Raw genomic sequence first — 16771 nt, forward strand, 5'->3', positions numbered from 1 at the left:
TCAAAGCGCAGTCAGGCTGCAGAGGTGCCCTGCAAGATCAAATTGATTTTCAAGGCATGCCAGACCTGTGATTTCTCTGAGCTGATTATTCACATAGAGTTTTTCACAGCACTCATAATGGCCATACTCTTAACTCTATGAAACTGACAACTGTTGAAGAGCTCATTCAAGGATTTTCTTACTTCTTGGGTTTGTACATCCTTGCTATGTCACTTATTTTTATTGGAGAAAAATGAAAGAGCTAGATTAATTACATCACGCAATGAAAGTAGAGTACGTAGGAGGCTATCAAAGAGTAGAAATCCTATAAATCCTTATAATAACTGAAAAGATGCAAGGCTTAAACTGACAGCATTTCACTGGTGGTAACAGAGGTACTTTGGTGGAAACTTTTCTCTCAGCAAAGGGAGGGCTTGTAAAGGCTCATTAATTTAATGCACTCTTCTGTTTCAGGCAGCCCTAAATCTTCCATTCAAGGCATGGTACTGGCTCTACGTATGCATCATATTTCAAACCTTCCTTTCCCAAACTCTTAACAGGTGCATGCGTTTACTACCCAGACAGGCTGTTCATCAGGAGTCTGTGAGATCGCTGGGGGATCAGAGGAGCATACCTTGGGTCCAACAGCCCCAGGCTGCTCTGGGCAGTGCTGGGACATGCATTGCAGCAGTCTCCTTGCCTCAGCTAGAGCTGGTGAGACCTTAATCTGCAGTTGCCAGCGCTCACACTAAATTTTACAGCCATATCGACTTAATCCCCTCTCATGTTGTATGTAGAGTTTCATTAAACTGATAAGGAGAAAAAAAAAAAGGCTAGGAAAATGAGTGAGACAAAAGAAAATATGTATACTAATGTCTTGCTTCATCCTCAACATTCAGATTTTGCCTTTAACTCTAAACTATGAAATGAATAGCAGGCTGTTCCTCTCCCCTTGCAACCTCAGAACTCTAAGAGGAGAAACTGACAACCTTTATATAAAAAGAGTGAAACTCCATTTCCAGGAAACTAATAGAAGATATCCCTTGAATTCAAATGATTGCAAGTTTTTCTACACACTAGTGCAGCATTATTCCCATGGAGGCTACTTCCACCATTTCTGCTGTAATTTTACATTGTATGAACTGCTCCAGATTTCCCATACCAATGTGGCAAGTCCAGGGAGTGTTTTCTCTGACAACTCATTACATCAACTTTTTTAAGTTTCTCGCTACTATGGTTCTATAAACTCCTGAAAAGTATAAATTAATCTGTTTTCAACAACTCACATTCAATCAGAATTTGACAGAAATGGGAAATCACAGCTAAAAAAAATGTAAATACTGCCTTTGTTTCCTGAACTTTAAACTATAGATTAGTTTGACAGATGTCTGAGCTTCATTAATATTGCTATTGTCTGTCTCTGAATAATAACTCTTATGATCACTATGCAGTTTTGAGACATGCATATTTTAATACTATGCTCATTACTATAAAAATGTAAACCACATTAACTGGATTTTTTTCACATGGTCATGAAAAATGCACTTGAAAGGGAGATTTGTAATGTTTTCAATTTCATGAAAAACTGTGGAAAGTACTGGAAAACACTTGAAATCTGTTAGTAAGAAATTGCCATCTCTGGAAATGTTTTCACCTTATTTTAGAGACTCTCTATATAGCAAAGCTGGTTCAACTTCACAGGTGCCCATTGGCACTGGGACTATATCAGGACAGCTGAACAGGCGGAATTCCCGGAGGGACATGACTGCAGACAGTTCACCTCCATATTCTGGTAGTATTTGGCTCCTACAATAGTTTTGCAAAATCACAAACTCAATCTTAAGCACCCCTGAAACTTCTCTTAAATGCTCTGAGAGCCTTGCTGGTCCATGGCACTTTTTCTTGGAAGGACCATCACTTTGCTCCTACAGTTCAAATTCAACCTGATTCATATTCAGAGTTCTGGCCTGCAGAGAGTCCCTTTTCAGAACCAGTTAAACAAATCATCCCATCTTTGCAGAGTGTGTTTGCACATCCCAAAAGACAGCATTTCAGCTTGAAGATCTGTTGCTTATTTGTGTCTTGAATCCAATGGATCCATAGCCTGGAAAGAAGGCAAAACTGGTGACCTCTTCAAGTAGGCATTTAGGATGAAAAATGAACTGCTGAACTTCATCCAGGTTTACTTCCTAAATCTAACCTTCAAGAATATTACAGCAGCTCTCCGTGCAATATACCTTCATTCCAGATGAGGATGGCTTTCCCCTCTTCAAATCTAGCCCTTTGTTTAGAATGGTAACTGTCTCCCTCATCTGGGCATGCAAACCCACCTCACCAACCCTCGTACATCTTCACGCACATAATCTATGTCCCACCCATGCCGTACAATCACAGTCTGAAATGTCTAGTAGCTCTGAAGTCTTCTTCATTCTGCTGAAACACAAGGGTTTCTACTTTCTAATCTCATAACCCACAGAATAAAAATAAGTAAATATATAAAATAATAAATAAACTTTAAAAATGAGGTAAAGGAGACCTGGCAGGAAGAGGCATCAGAGAGTGAATGTATCCAAAGATATCTGTGATCTTTTCAGAGACTCCATTTATGTTTGGGAATATGGACAGTTCAATTAGTCTACTTCAAGTCCTCAGAAGATCTCAAGAGGACAAATGATAAATGACTGACTTAAGGCATTCAAGGTTATCTGTAGGCGAGGAAAGATTCCAAGCCTCTGTTTTCTTGGTTCTGACTTTTCCTCTACTTTTGGTTAAGGTGACAAGAATCATTTTACGAATTGCTTGAGCAAGAAAAAAATGAAATCCTCTCAGGCTCAATTAAATATGTTTATCTAATTTTTTCATTCCAATCAAGTGTCATGGGAATTTCCTAATATGAGATTACTACTCCTACCACCCATGCTAACCATAAGCATTACTAAGGTTCCCTTATTCAGATTTGCCAAAATTCTCACTCTGATTAAGTTTTCTCCATTTTTGTCCTGAAGAGAGTTCTATTAATACCTCCTCCCTTCTTTTTTTGGCAGACTGTTCTAAAACACTAAATCCTTATTTCCTCAGCAGGGGTATAATATCTACTCTTATTAAAAATACTGAAACACAAGCTTACCCAGAGGTGTGTTTTATTTGACGTGAAGAGATTCAGTAAAAATGCTTCCCTGGGAGAGCTAGTGTTTCAGCCATCCTGCAAGGATTTGGCAAATGTTTCAAATGTTCTGCTGGACTCTCTGAGATATTATTAACCCCTTTCAAAAATGGTAATTTCCACCACTTCCAAGTGTGCATGGATGGAAATTTCCAAGTCTATTGTCTGGAGCTATGACACAGGCAGGAGAAAGACTGAAACTCTTGGTTAATCACAAGGGAATGCAATGTATAAAGATGATAAAATCTGACAAAGTCCGTCTTAGAAACAAAGACTGACTACATTTTACAAACTGGCTATGAATTTTGCCTCCTAAAAAAGTGACCACCAAAGCGTTTCCATAATCAGTCTGTAATGCTATATTGTCTCACTGCTGAGGGGCAGGAGAGAGCTGGAAATCCTTCCAAGAAAGGTCAAGGGGTAAGAAAGAGACAAATATTCAGTATGGTAGAAACAGAGTCCTCAGAGGTCTCATGCTTAGCAAGTACAAGTTCATGTGTATGGAGGGACAGAGAAACAAGCAGATCTCCCATACTTTGTTTGACAGAAGAGATCTTTGCACCATAGAATAGATATCCCAAAGGACAGATGCTAGTGATGGGGTAGAGAAAGCCAAGGGTTATCCATTGAGAGAGCTCTTAGCCATATTTAAAGACTTTGGACTCTAGCCATCTCTCAGTGAAGTCAATGCAAGTCTTTCAATTGACTCAAATGGAAATTGGAATGAATCTCTAGGCTCAATCTTTTTCAGTTACTTTTTGTTTACATCATTTAAGATCTCTGTGACAGTTGTCTCTCAGATGTATTTCATTAGGCATTTAGCTTTCTACTGAGAAATTTCCCAAGCTACGTTTCTTTTTATTTTTTTCTTTGGAAATCCCAATGAAAAAAATATTCTCATTTCCATCTCCAGTTGATTTTTCATTCATCCATCTCTTCCTGTCAGAATTCTGGCTGATAGACTGTATTTGGATTGTTTAATCATACTGATACCTAATAAAATGGATGTGTCATCAAATAAATTCTTCCAACTCAGCCTTAAAGCCCAAAAATGTTCTAGATTCTCGTCTGGAGTAAATCAAATTCTGCTGACATCAGCAAAGCCTGGCTGACAGCACTGGAGAATCTAATCTTCTAATAGCATACAGTTTTGATCAAAGTAGAAAGTGTCTTACTACAATTACATACATTTTGCACAGAATGATCACTCTTTTGGCAAGCAGAAGACCCATCAGAATGTGTGTTCAAACTCTTCCCTACAGGCATAAAAAACCCCACTGCTTTTCACTTTTCATCTCAGCTTCCAGACTAGAAAGCAATCCTGTCATATATCAAGAGGACAAACGGTACCACATATGCTAATACAACATACGTGTTTTTTCCTTCTTACCTGTTCATGCATGGTTTCCTTAAATTATTTTATTACTGTGCATACAAACATACCATGAAAACAATAGTTCCGCTAAAAGTATTGTAGTTACAGCTCAATACAATGTCATGTAATAGATCATTTAGGATTACACCTCATGTGATCTTTGTGGTATGGTACTGAACAATAACTCAATAACTAATACATAGACTGGTTTCAACCAGTGGATTTACAGCCAATCATACCAGCGTATACAGAACCAACCAACTGCAAAGACACAAATTCACTGCAGTAACACCAATCAGGATTTAATGTTTTAAACTTCAGTCGTTCAAAAAACAAGAACCGCTTCTCTAAACTACATGATAAACACACTAAAAAGCCAAACCAGAGCCAGTTTAGCCTATGGTACAAGAGATATCAGTTCTTTCAATTCATAGAACTGTACCTCCACTCTGTGGTGAAAATCAGTCTTCTCATTAAATGTGCATTTTACCATGTCCATCAAACAAGGAAAAAGAATGGAATTTAACCTACGGATTAATCTTAGTTTTCCCAGATTCTTCTCAGAAATCTTCCCTTCACTGCAGATTACTGCAAGTTGAAGAGAGGTAGCCATACAGATAAGCTGAATATAAGTAATTTAAGAATGCCTTCTTCCAGGGTAATAATCCGCCTTGAAAAACTAATGCTTCATTTTAGTTGATATAACAGATTCAGATAAAGGTGATATTTATGCAAACACTTCTTATTACAACCTTTTCTTCCTTCAGCAAGTGTTGAAGTACTCTAAAACCCCTGCATCCACACTTTATTAGTAGACTCAAACTCTGATAATCTCAGCTCTTTTCCAGACAATTGAACTTGGATATCTTCATCCTACAACCAGCTCGAGCTGCATGCTGATCATTTTCTTGGACAGTTACCTCTTCAGTTGTGTTAACAAAGACTGTCCCTCTAGCTGAAAACTAACCATATAGTTTGCCATACAGCAGGAACATCCAAACCACAGCCCCCAGGCTGCAAGTGGCCTGGCCCAGCTCATTCTGCAGCTGCCCCATGCTATCATGGCAACAGCTCTGCCCCAATGAGCTGCCCTGCCTGATCCCAGGCACACACCCATGACCCACAACAACAAAACATTCATGTGTAATTGGTGCATATTGGACTGAAACCAGGACAGGGGAGAGCACAGTGCAGTGCTGACTCAAGTTATGGTAAATAAGTTTATGGATTTTGATAGATTAGCTAAACAGTCCTGTGAACAGCAAAAAATATGCATCTGCTTTCTGTTCTCAGTCAGCATAAATACATTACTTGCAAATTTTCAGATAAAATGTATTGAGTCGCAGTACAAAATTTGACCATGTTTCTTTATCCAACCTTTATAAGCCCTCTCTTACCAGAGAAAAATATTCCCATTTCACAATCACGCCTTATTCATGTCTCTGCTTTTTGGCAATACATACATCTGTGGAAAAATTCTTTTCAAGGATGAAGAGCAGAGAGAGTAAAATTTCAGCAAAAATCTGTAAGAAACACATTGAGAGCTCACTGAGAATTGCAGCCATTGCCACTGAACCAGACTGAGGCATCAGTTTCACAAAAACAAAGTCACATATCCCACTCGTTTTATGGTTATGTTGCTTAATTTTGTATGTTTTAATTTAAAAAAAAATTAAAATTATGTTTTGTCACTTACATATGTTAAGTATGTTATATATTTTTTGAGGGCTGATTCAAAAGTAATGCCTCCTATTTAATGATGTTGGCCCATAATGTCAGACGTGGACATTGGTGGCATGGCAGTAGAGGTTGCACCTTCCCACAAATATCTCATTACATTTTCTTGCTGCATGACAGTTGACAGAAGAGGGACAGACTGACAGAATGGCAACTGACATGGAAGTGTGTATGAAGTAAAGGGATTCCTCTATGCAAAAAAAAAAAAAAAGGCACTTACTGACATTCATCAGTAATGGATGTAAGATGGATGTGAGCACAGTGAGGCAGTGGGCAGTCCATTTCAGCAGTGGCAAAAGCAACAATGGATCACCTCCACTAGTGAAGATTGTTACGAGTGCAGCATGCAGGCTCTAGTTCATTGGTGGTGAAAATACATAGCTAATGGTGGTAACTGTGTTGAAAAAGTGTTTTGTAGATGAGAATTTGCTCTATTAGCTAGTGTTGTTGTACTCTTAGTGTCAGTTGTAGTTTCAACAGAAATAATTAGGAGATATTACTTTCAGAGCAACCTTCGTAGATGGGCCCTAGACAATTCTTCTTCTTAGACACCCAAGCTATACAGTTTGTGCCACGAAAAGAACAGGAAAAAGGCAAAGGGACCTTCAAAAGCAAAGACAGGATAAGAACGTTATGTCATGATCATTCTGTTTTTTTGATTGACAAGGAACAGTGCACACTGACCATGCTAAAATCTGTTTTAAATCCATTTAGGTTGTTTAGAGAGTGAGATCAAGAGGCCATGCCTGCTGCTTCAGGAGATGGAAGAAATGACAAGAACTCCAAAGATATAGACTCTCCAAGCATGCTGGATTGACAGGTCCATTTTCTGCATTTAAAACACTGTAAAAACATTGCAGCAAGCCTGGGATTTATTCTTGCACAGGAAAATAATTATGAATAGCATACTATTTGCACAAGTTTTAAAAGGTATAACTGGGACTCTATCATCTTCATTAGCTTATCTTTACAGAAATGTTCAGTAACTAAATCTTAAAATTGAGATCAGAACAAAAAATGAAAAATCTGAACACCATCAGAAATGCTGATGTGAGTTGGTCAAGTACTTTTCTAGGTCCACGGCAACTTCATTTGTTTGTTTTGACTGGAGAAAAATAGTGGGTAAACTTTTAAAAACAGACCATAGTTCTAACTTTGAAAAAAAAAAAAAAGAAGAAGAAGAAGAAAAAAGTAATAAAATAAAAATGAAACAGGTTTCACCCCACAACTTCACTCATGCCTTACTCTGGTTAGGATATTTTGCAAATCTCCATTCTGTATCATGGGAGCATGAAACAGAGTACTCAGGCTTTTGTAGCTTAGATGGCTGCATAAGACCCCACCAGAAAAAAATCGTACATCACATCAAGGAAAGAGGCCACCCTCAATAGAATGTTCCAAACATCTCTTGTCTTCCTGATTTTGATCAGAAAACATAGCAGAAATAAAAGACTCCTGTTTTCCCTGTCAGTAACAACAACAAAAATTCCCACTGGCGTAAAGTTTTGTAAAAGTTATGAGAAAGTGTGGAAGAAGAGTCACTGAAGCTGTAGAGAGGCTGACGAAGACAGTTGGATGAGAAAGCACATGACGAATTTTGGTGTTATGGTATAACACTGCTCAAGCTGATCCCACAAGGAGCTCTAACTCACAAGTTAGCATGTTTTCTTGCCAACTCACTTTCTTATACTCCTTAATAATCAACAAATAAAAATTGTGCTTTCCTTCTCAAACTTGGGTTGAGCAAAAAGGCACATAAAAAGGAGTATTAGCAACTAGAAATATCTTGTAATGTGAATTTACAAAGTTGTTGCAGCTAACAGACTTGCAAATGAATGAAAGTAGTGATTACCCCAGGGCTGCATTAAATAACAGGCCAAGTAAAGAGCAGCAGGCTGAGGTAATGGTATGTCTTAACTAGTGGAGAGGATTAACAGTCCAAGGACACATGAAGCCACAGTCTCCATCTGTGATCATTTTGCTACTCACATCTTCACAAGTTTGACCACCCTTGAGCTATCTTAGGACTGTACTTGTATTAATATGCAGTCTTCTGGGAACATCCTTGGACTTCTAAAGCCAAAACGTGTGATTATACAGCATGATGAAAGACAGTTTACTTAGGGCTTATTTCCTTAGCAAGAGTATGATTCTCTTCAATAAGTAGACAAACTGTAAATCAAGAATTCTTTTAAAATATTCTGGCATCAAAAACTTCACAAACTAATTACCTGCAGTTTAAACATGCAGAGTCTGAGAGACAATGGGAACTGTCTGAAGTCAAAGGAGATACTAGCTGAAGACAATTTCCTCTCTCAAATCCATACTCTGCTCACTTGACCATTAAATCAAAGCTTGAGCTTTTCAGAGCTTGATTAGTTTTGTGTTTAACATCCTTGGCAAATGGGAAAATTATATTCAAACATAAAACAGCAAATGGCCTTCTAGAGAGAACTTCTGCAAGTAGAAGCTGGTTTTAGTTGGATTATTAGTACTTGTGCAGTGTTATACACATTTTATGTGAGAGCATATTCAAAACAGAGTATTTCCACATGTACGTGTCTGAGAAAACAAGTTGTGGTTGGCTATATCTGACAAAAATACATTAATAAATGAATAAAGATTTTTCCTTATAGCAGTAATTCAGCCTCCCCACCGAGAAGATAGAAGGTGCTCCAAACCTCAGTTCTATCATCTGCGCTCTTGCCAGACATAACATTCCATAGAGAACACTGCAATTGTGTTATACCAAAGAAAGCAATCTCCCACTAGACTAAAAGAACGAGAACAAAAATCCCACTGCAGCTCATGATTGTTTAGCCATAACAGAAATGGTAAACTTTTGGCTTCAGGTTCACAAGATCACAGGATCCGGCACATAACTGCCTATCAGTGGGAAAGTTTTTATGTTTTTAAGTTTACGTGTAGATTTGCCAAAGTAAAACCAAGTGTAAGGCCTTTCACGTCTGTCTGTGGTATGGCTGCAGTGGCGCTGCTAGAAAGGCAAGGGCAGCAGAGCTTAATGGCAGCCACATGGGCGGTGCCCCATGCACACTGCTCACTATGACCCACAAGAGCCAGCTGTGTAAGAGCACACCACCCCAGGGCCCACAGAGCAGCTGATCTTCTGTCACCAGAAGGAGGAGAAGTTCATTGAGCCAACAGACAGTTACAGCCACCAAAATATTTCCCTTTTTGCAGGATAACTATTCCTTTCTGATTAAACTTTAAACACCAACTGGAAAACCCTGCCCCAGTGAAGTCAACAAGAGCTCTAAATAAGCCTGGAAGATGAAGATACAGGGCTCAGTCCTACAATGTTTCCCCAGTCAATTTGGAAAAGTTCTAGATTAATCCTTGGCTTAGGAAAGGAAAAGAAAAAGAAAGAAAGAAGAGGCTGGGACTTAAGGCAAGTATACCACATCTATTTCCAAACATTGGTTGCGATAACATTAGCTAATATTCCTCTGCCCACTCAACCATTTTGAAGTTGGTTCTGCAAGGTACTAAACAAATGGGCCCCAGGCCAGAAGGACACTTAAACATGTGTTCAACTTTAAGGATGCAAGTAAATCCTCTTGAATGCTTAATGTTACACTTTCCTGAACTAGAGCCAATCTGCCCCCATGCTTTGCCAGCTCTTAAGACCGACATCAAACAAGTCTCTCCTGGTAACGTTATATAAAATCCTTCATACAAATATGCAAATAGTTCCAGCAACTATATATATTATCTCATTCTTCTGCATATACATGTATGGGTTAGCTCAGGATATTCTGTTTCAAGCTCCTTCTATTTTATGCTTACACTTTATGACTTTGACCCAAGCACTTCACTGCTCAGAGAAGATAGGGATTAAAAATGAACAGCATTCAGAATTCATTACCCCTAGTAATAGTATTAACCCTGTAGCAATAGTATATTGGCTTCAACATCATTCACATTGTGTTCTCTGGCTGGCATTTTCTCCGATATGTTTTGGTTTTCAGCTTTCAATCAATTCTCTCATCCAACTGGAATAGCTTCTCTTGTCCAACTGGAATACATGCCAAAATGACTTATAAAACACTGTTCGGGTTCCATATAATAAAGCAAACCACAGGAATGGTCTATTAGCATTAAAATTACAGAACCATTGAAACACATTAAAGATAAACATGCCATCAATGTGAGTCAAGCAAGCATACCACTCCAGCATCACTTTTTAATAGTCCAAGTTTCTACATTATATATAAACCTTTGACTGTGATCATCATGAAACATGCCATATTATATTATTTACTCAGTACAGTTCCCTTTTCTCTATTCACTTCTGTTTTATCCCTACGGATGCACAGTACATTCCAGCTAGACAAAGCCAATTCAAACTTGTATCCCCAGGCTAAAAGAAGGACCAATAGCTCTCTGTCTACTTCAATTTACCAAAACAGAAGAGTATGCCATTAATCCCCCAAGTTGGTCCCACTGTGATTTCAACAATTAACCAGCTATTCCTGTATTTTACAGGAGTTCAGTCTTTAACGAAAGCAACTTTTCTAAATACATTTATTTCTTTGAGATCAAAACCAGAATTCCATCTTTTTATAGGTTTCAAAGGGTTTCCAAAAGGAACTGACAAAGATTCAATTGCTGAAATTCTCCAGTGCCTTTTAAAAATTACATTGCCATGTTCCTGTACTCTCGATTGCCATTTAGGTATTCAAGTGCTCAAGAGCTGATGAACACACTCACTACCTCTGTGTACTCAAATTGTTGATGGGCTTATCTATAATAGCCTCTGGGATCTATCTCTATACTTCTATCCACAATATCAACATCTGTCTGTCCTAACGCTCACCTTTTGACTGTACGTCATACACTGAGGATATATCAGCTGAGTTAGGTGAAGAAACCGTGAGAATGTTAATGCACCAGTGTGGAAGGTAAGAGTAAGAATCATGTCAGCTCACAGTTTGATAAAACTTTGATTTTCAGAAACCTCCAGAGAAATTAGCTGGGAAACAGCTTCTGCAGATCATACAAATAATGAGCAAAATCTACTGACATCACTAGAATAGATGGAAAGGTTGTTACTGGAGTTTTGAACCATACCCGTGATGAAAGGGGAAACCATGTATGAAAGGGACGTATGTTTTGGAGAAATTTTTTTATTATTATTATTATTTGGCTATCACCAGAGGTATTCCTAGCTTTTTTGTATTTTCTTTCATTCCTTGGAGCAGGACATTTATATGCTGCTGGCAGCCTGAGAAGAATTTCCCCTAGTTACATCAGATTTAGCATAGCTAACAGGATATATCACTTTTCCACATAAGGAACAGCTGCAGTTGCTGCAGGGAGGTTGCAAATACATGGTATTTGGCCACACATTTTGCAATACCTTGCATTTTCCATACATTGAAAGACTGGTGAAGAAAACAACATACAAAAGACAGCCTTACACAGAAGAAAAAGTGATGCTGATGACTTGAAGCCTCTGCAAGGCTTACCTGAATTCATCTTTGTATCCCTAAATCAACTCAGGCTCCTTTGCTAGCACACAGTTTAGCCTGTGTTTCATCTGCTGCTAAGACTGTGCTGCCAAGGCTTTTTTGAGTTCTGGTATATAAAGGGCATCTTTTAAGAGGCTACTTGTTCCCCTTGAAGAAATTATCTGCTTGCCACAAATCTTTTTAAGCCAGAGACATTATACTGCACAGCTCTGCCAAGCAGGACACATGAAAGGGGATTTCCTTTCTCCTTTCCACAGCGGATACTCTTTCAGATGAAACAGGGCTATTCCAGAAAGAAGTCACAACACATTCTTCCCTTCTTCTAAAATGTATTAATAATTCAATTTAAATTTCTACAGATAAAAATTCTGAGCAGCTAAATGTTGAAATCCTTTTCTGCACACATCGTTAGCCTAAGTTACATCAGTTCACAGGATTTGCTCCACACTTTATTTGCCATTTGAGGAGCCTGACGTGAGTCAGACAACCCAAGCTTTTGCCTTCTTTTGTTGGAAAATGCTTGTGGACAGACAACCTTGCCTTCTCTTGGCACATACAGCTAGGCACTAAACATTATATAGGGTATAAGATTATTTTTTTTCCAACATAGAGATGTTTCAAGACTCATTGGGATGAGCAATTGCTGTCAACCATAACCCCACAATTCCAGCATACACAGCTTTCCATGTAGCTTTTAACTGAAACCATACACCGTTTGCTATTTTCAGCAACACCATGAGTACTCTGGGTTGTTTGCCATTTAATCTACTTTCCAGACAGCCTTCCACAGAAGCATTAGAGCTGGAAGAAGACCTTTCTGCAGTTCTTTATTCCACACCTTTGAAGAGCAGCGTGTTTACCCATGTTAATCCCAGCCCAAACCTTATAGATGAGTATCTCCAATGACAATGATGTCACCGTCTTACTTGGCAGGCTGTCTCCTTGTCTGGTGTCGTGGGGTCTGCTTTTTGAAAGTTATGCAATCATAGCAAAGAATGTATGTACAAATATACATTTTTATCCTGTGGCAACGCAGGCACTACTTTCGCAAGTGTAAGAATAATGCAGGTAATTTCATAAATTCAAGTTTCTGGAAAAGAGGACTTTCAAAAAATCTGTGAGCTGCTTAGCTTTATTTTTAATGGTGGATATTATTAGTTTATATGAAGACATATGGATATTATATTGAACTGTACATATCTACGAATGACAAGCACTTCCAATATTAATGATGTTTTGAAAAGGCACTGGGTAGTTCACACATGTCTAGCTGACATCCAGGTGGATCAGTCCTAGAAGCTAGTCCAACAGAGTAAGAAAACATGGCTTGAAAAGCACAGCTGAAGTGTGTCTACACCTGGCAAAACAGGAGCAAGTCAGGTGTGGCTCAGTTGATGCGACTCTACACACTTTTTTGGATATTATGATTTCAGAAAGCAAACTTAGCCTACCCTTTCAGAACAAGAATCCTTCAGAAGAATTTAAAGCACCCCCAGAGGATAATTTTAAATACTGGCAGTCAAGCTGCTCCATCTCTTTTCTTTCTCCAAACTGGTAAAACTCTGAGCTTACGCAGAGGAGCAAGCAGTAGCTGACTGTGTCACAAAGAGAGAAAAGCAGTGCGTGCAACAACTAACTTTCAGCACTCTATTCAGTGCTTAGCAGTGGTCATTGCCATCTACTCCTAAATAAGACAAGTTCTTCCAAGAGACTTATCCAACACAGGAATTATCCACGCGCTTTCTAGGAACTCCTTTGTCTCTAATACTTTAAGAGCCCAGAGGGACTAGTTCGCTCACTTCATGTTTGAAGACAGACAGTGTGTGTTTTTTTCATAACAACCCCAAGATACAGTCAATTGAAGGATTTTGAAGTTAGAATTATATTGAATCAATCTTTATACTTTTTATAACATATACGTATTACAGACATGCATTTCTTGCTCCTGGCTCTTATCAATAGGCACATACTTCCAGTTGTCTTTGCCTCAAATCTGCTGGTTTTAATTTTGAAAGTTTTTATTATTTTTACTGCATTCTCCCCCAATTTGTCAGCCTTGCTTTTGTAATATTTGTGGTTGCAAATGACTGGCATTATAATAATCCTCGCTTGCTGTTTCTTTTCAAAGAAAAAAGAAAAAAGTAAAGTAGTTAGGAGATCTGAATAAGTGAATGCACTGACACATAACTGCTTGCACAATGCTCAGCTTAGGAAAGCCAAAATCATCATGAGCACATCACCAAAGCTATGTGGACCAACTGTTAGAAGATCAACTCAGTGTATGTCACAGGCTTTTGGGCAGCCTTCCAGTCTGAGAGTTTGAGAGGATCCATTTCAAAACAAACAACAAAGAGAAGATGTAGCTGTGAATTAAAGGCTTTGAAATAAAACCCATACAGTAACTACTGGGTCATAGGATTTGTGAGCTATCTTACCTCCAAGCATTTGCCAGCAGTGGTACATACATATATGCTTGTATATTGGGTACTGGAGCCTGAAGCCACACTACAAGCCTTGAAGTTAGACAAATACAACAGCTTCAGGCAAGGTGAATCCAAACATGGGATAAACAAATCTTAAAATTACAAAGAGATCTTACAGTTACATTCCAGGTATAGCTAAAAAGCTTTAAAATCTTAACACTCTTGCTTGAAAAACATGAATTAGAAGGAAGGTATGTTTTATAGAAGCTTTGGTGTCTCCAGTATTCAGAAGGGAAATATTCAAATGGAAATACTATGGAACCACATCTTGAGTATGTATCAACACATAAATCTGCATTACCTGTGTCTCAAGTCAGCTGTCTATCCCTGTTCCCAAATCTATGATAGATGAACAACACAGAAGAAAAGCAGAGGCTCATCAGTGCTTTTTCTCTCCCTTGCAGGGTACCACACAGCCTAGATGTGCCTCCCCAGAAAGCAGGGAGCAGCAGCAAAGGTGACAGCAATAACAAGCAAATTAGTCGTCTAGATAACTAAGGTAAATGGAGAATTTGTAGGGATGATAGTGGCAGTTGCTGCTCTGGCTTCACCTTAGACCTGCCTGAAATCTAGCTTTGAGCACAGACCTTTGCAGCATGAGGTAACACAGAGTTGTAGCCACAAGTAGGCCCTGACAGAACAAATAGCCTTGAAGAGTTCTCACGAAACAGATCATTTGCTCCCTTTCTTCACCTCCACAAGCCATCTTAGTAGATTTGGTAATACGTGTATTTAAGCAGTCCCACAACTACAGATGCCAGGGAAACAGAAGCAAGTCTGTGATGGTAATGGGTCCCTTTGGATCCAGAACTTGATGCAGAATGTCTCCTAGAAGGAAGTCTGTGAGAAAACCAGATTTGTACTAGGAACTGAGAACCAACTCTTTAGATGCAGTGATCTATCACTGCACAGAGCTGACTTTGTTGACATAGTCCATGATTGGAGACCTTCTTCAGGGAGCAAACAACAGCCTACTTGGAAGAGGTCCCATGCCAACAGGATCGAAGAAGTGCCAGTAGATGTATGAGTTTCCTCCAAAGAACTCTCAGTTCCTTCTAGACTAAGAGTGATTGAAATGATTATGTGTGTTATGCAAAGATCTGATCTAAGACAGAAACGATATTCAGCTATATCTAGATTCAAACTAATGTCCATGATGACTGTAAGCACTTTTGGGATATCTGTGCCTGTACAGAGTTTAACACAGAGATGTAGCCTTTGAATTGAGGTTATATTTCCTACTTGTAGAGACTCATCAGATGGAGGTAGATGCCTTCTTGTACATAGACTGAGTAAATCCATGCTGTGCAGTGCAGTGCTACTTAGGCACACCAATCTGCATAGGCCTACAATGCTGCATTCCAGGAGCAGAGATCTCTGTAGCACGCTCCTCAGCACGGCTGATCCACGATCAACTTGTGAAGACCTGGCTCAGAGAACTTGGCAGTGCAATCTCTAGTTCTGGTAACAGTACACAAAACACCAGTTGATTCCTGCAGTGTAACACACAAAGCTTCAAGGATTTCTGTCACCATGCAGGTAGTTCGTATTAAACAAAATTTTCAGAGGTATGATGGGACTCCATCCCCCTGCATGGTATAGGTTTCAGATACCTAAATATTAGGAGTGATCAATATTAGGAGCACCAATATCCTGTCTTATTAAGGATTTTTCCTACTCATAATCAGCAAGTAAAAGTAAGATTCACTAGCCTCAAATATCACTTAGGTATATGCAAATGGCTAAGCCATGCCTGTGGTTACATTAATTGGGACCCAAATTCAGACACCTCCGGGGACTCATTAACATTTAACTTGTGTCAAAGCACAAATAGTAGCAGTGTTCCCTTTGTGGCATCAAATCAGGCCCATTAATTAGTCCCTATTAATACACGATCCCTGGGTGCCATTAGCACATTTCTATTGGCAGCTTATTCACAGCAAAGTTTCACTCACTCTAATTGCTCGAATTGTCTTTTCCAGAAATCTAACAGTTGCTTTTGGACAGAAACAGTAGTACAAACACAAGAAAATAAAATAAAACATACACCAGCTTTAGCTGGTGTGTGATCCAAAGGTCATTGAAGTTAGTGAAACAATTGTCTTCCATGAGCTTTGGATCAAGCTTCTTGAGAACAAATTTTTGCTTAAGTTTCAGCCTTTTTGAGAGCTCACTCTGCTATTTCATGTCCACTCTAATTTAACATAAATAGAAAGCAATTCTCCGGCCCCTTCTTGCATGAAACAGCTTGGATCCATTAATTGGAATAGTTCTCACGAGCAAGTGCTCTCATACACAGGCTACATACCAAAGTTAGCAATGTCTAAACAACAGTCCAGGAGTAGAGAAGAAGTAAATTCTAATAAGAGCCAGTTAGACAACATTGGTGCCAGTATTTCATATTCCATTATCATCTACATCTCTCTTTCTTCTTTCTCTTTTAAAACTGCCTCCCTGTATTTGATTTCTTGCAGGTTTCCACATGAACGCAGGGAAAAATCATGATCCTGATTTTTCAATACATTTTAAAAGCGTTACCCTT

The sequence above is a fragment of the Meleagris gallopavo genome, chromosome 1 (assembly GCF_000146605.3).
Source record: "Meleagris gallopavo isolate NT-WF06-2002-E0010 breed Aviagen turkey brand Nicholas breeding stock chromosome 1, Turkey_5.1, whole genome shotgun sequence".
Classification (NCBI taxonomy): Eukaryota; Metazoa; Chordata; class Aves; order Galliformes; family Phasianidae; genus Meleagris; species Meleagris gallopavo.